Here is a 3,296-nt window from a genome sequence, read left to right as displayed (position 1 = left end):
GAAAAAGTTGATTCCTAGATACCCCTACCATTAAATTTAGCATGGTTAAATAGATGGAATGACTAATTTGGCAAAGAACCAATGAACACAATTCTAATTTGGCAAAATGAACAAATTTCAGATTCTAATATATGGCAAAGAGAAAAAACTTTAGGACATTCTTGTGATGGATTAATATGGTATAGATTAACATGTCTTAAAGATTGTTTTGAGAGGGAAAAAACTTATATTTGGATAAAAATAAGAAAATAAATTAGAGCGCTATATTTTTCTTAAAGAAAAGAAGCGGACAAATGTGAAAGAGATCGGAGGTTGATACTCTCTCCATATATCATGATAACATCCTTGATACATTGGGAAGTTTCTCAAGATGAGCCAAAAAACTCACGGAGATTTTGCAAAGCATATTCAATGTGGAAAAATTACAAACACTCCCTCAAAAGGAATTAAAAGAAAAACTAGAAGGCTTATATAAATATTATCCATTAATTGGTGATACATACTCATGTTTCTCAAAAAGGAAGTATAAAATGATGAGAAAATATATTTGCAATGGTGAATTGTACAATTGCTACATAATCACTTTTAAAAAAATAAATAAAGCAAGAGACCCACATGAAAAAAATTAATTTTTTAATGGTAGACCCCACTCCTTTTCAAAGTGATTACGTGGCGTTTATGCATTTCACGGTTGTATGTAGAATTACTCATTGAGTTGTAGGAATCTTTTTTTCAAATGAGATGCTTACACTAGGAAGCTACACAATTACACACATATATATTACATGTTGCAAAGTGCTTGAGAATTGTGTATACCCTTTTTTAGGCATAAGGATAATCGATCGATCTATACATTCTTGAACATACTATTCTATTAATTTCTCAAGCTTATTTGGATAACATACATTGCTTAACATGTTATCTTTTGCTTGCTTAAGCATTTGGATATGCAAATAGAACTTGCTTCTGATATTCTCCAAGAGCCCATATGCGGAATATGTTTTTGTATGATGAGTAGTTTAATGAACAGTTCCTCATAAATACTCTGGTGATTTCCTGTTGCCAATATCCAGTAATTATGTTATCTTTGAAATTATAATTTGGTAAGAAAAAAGATATTATTAGAAAAGAAAAGAAGAGAGAAAAAAGCAAAAGAGGAAAAGAAAAACACAACAAGGATGAACATAGAAATTAACTGAAAGTTTTGGATTTTGAATAAACTTGAATTACTTGTTGAGGGAAGTCACCATCTTCCATTTGCAAATTGATTAGCACCCTTACCCCACGATGGATTGGTGTTGGGTCTATCCCGGCCTAATAATTTACAGAAACAATCAGAACCAGCATATTGATGCTTCCTAATAAAGCAGTTGCCAACTTACATATTTGTAAAATTTGTTTTAAGTCTTAGTTTTTCTATTCATATGCATATATTGTTTGAACTCAACTAGAGTTCTATTCATTTTTAAACCTCCAAAATGACATTTATGTGTATATTTTCTCTTTTAACATGCATTATATTCTTGATAATTGTCATGGTAACCTGAATAATTGTCATGATGTAATGCACTAATGCTAATATATAGAGTAACTTAAGATACAATGATGGATGGACAACCTGCCCAACTTCAATGAGGGATAACACAACCCATGCAGTTTGGACCAAATTTGCATGGTTTCCCTCAATATTTGTCCACACCTGTTTCAAAGAGCAAGTTACTTTAGTTGTTCCTTTTCACTTTGTTTTCTTTTTCTTTTCTCTTATTTTTATGTAATTCACATTCGAATTGGAAAACCAATTGCCTATGTACCTTGTTTTGGCTTGAAAGGTAACTCTCTCCCCATCCACCATTAGGTAGCTGCTTTGATAGCAGAAATTCACAAGTTTTGTGCAATGCAGGACAATTTTTTTAGTTTCTGCCACAAGCTGCTAGTCCCCCTACAGCAAACCATGTACCATAGGTGTAGCAAATCCCCCAATGTCCATACCTGTATTAGTGCTAAACTTGCTTAGATATTCTTATGTTATCTCCTTTAATAACTAGAACATTAGCTAAAAGAATTGTAAAAAAAATAAAAAATAAAAAAAGTACAATTTGCAGGAATATGTAGAGCAATTTTTTTTTCTTCTTTTTAAAGAATGTAATACGTAAAAAACATACTACCATGATCCATCAGGTTCTTGTACATCTTCAATGTATTGAATTTCCCTATTAATGGTGTTGTCTGTCTCTATTCTATGGTGTTTGGGATAGAGTGTCCGAAAGAGTGCCAACCCTTGAACTGCTGATGAAATGCATTCTACATACCTATTTTAAGGTGACAAAATTTTGTTGTTAGGAAGCAAACTATGACCAATTATGTGGCAATTGTTTTGAATATAAAGATATCTTACTCTATTTCAATAAGAGGATCTTCAAAAAACCTGAACTTTCCTGAAACAGGCCGGTTCATGCCCGCAACAAGCCAGTTTAGGCCCGAAATAGGCTTGTTCAAACCCGATATCTACTTATTTCGACCAGTACAGTCTAGTTCCACTCGATACAGGCCCAAATTTTGGATTTTTAATCGTGATTTCTACTTTTCCAGATTATATTTTCTAGTTTTTCATCCATATTTCATGTTTTTGTGTGAAATCTTTGTTTCCAAGTGAATTGTTCTGATACTTTTCTCCATGGCAACCAAATTTGAGTCAATGTCTCTTGCATCAAATGTTAGTATGCTTATGACTTCGGTGAAGTTGAATGGAAAAAATTATATGTTGTGGTCAAATTTTATTGAAAGGCAAGGGTTTTTGTCGTACTCACTTGGTTGATCCAATGCCTACCTCGACTAGTTCTACATTTGCTCAATGGGAGCAAGAAGATGCTCAAATATTGTCTTTGATATTGACCAGTATTGAGCCTAATATTTGGACAAACTTAATACATTTTGACACTGCTCAAGAGGTGTGGAGGCATCTCAAACATATGTATTCAGGTACTGGGAACATAACCTGTATTTATGAGTTGTGTAAACTATTATTTGCGTTGTAATAGAGTGCTTAGGGACTAGAAGAATATTATTCTCAAGTGATGAACATATGTGAAGAACTCAAAATCTATCAACCTATCACTTCTGATGTTCCAAGTATGCTAAAACAATGGAAAGATTTTAATGTTGTTGGGATTCTTGTTGGCTTAAACCTGAGCATGAGTCAGTGCATTCTCAAATTTTGGCAAGTCCATAGCTTCCCTCATTTCCTGATATGTTCTCCCGATTTTAGCGAGCTACATTATCTTCTAATCAGAGTAATG

Source organism: Carya illinoinensis, chromosome 2, assembly GCF_018687715.1.
Source record: "Carya illinoinensis cultivar Pawnee chromosome 2, C.illinoinensisPawnee_v1, whole genome shotgun sequence".
Taxonomy (NCBI): Eukaryota; Viridiplantae; Streptophyta; class Magnoliopsida; order Fagales; family Juglandaceae; genus Carya; species Carya illinoinensis.
This window is presented reverse-complemented; position numbering follows the sequence as displayed.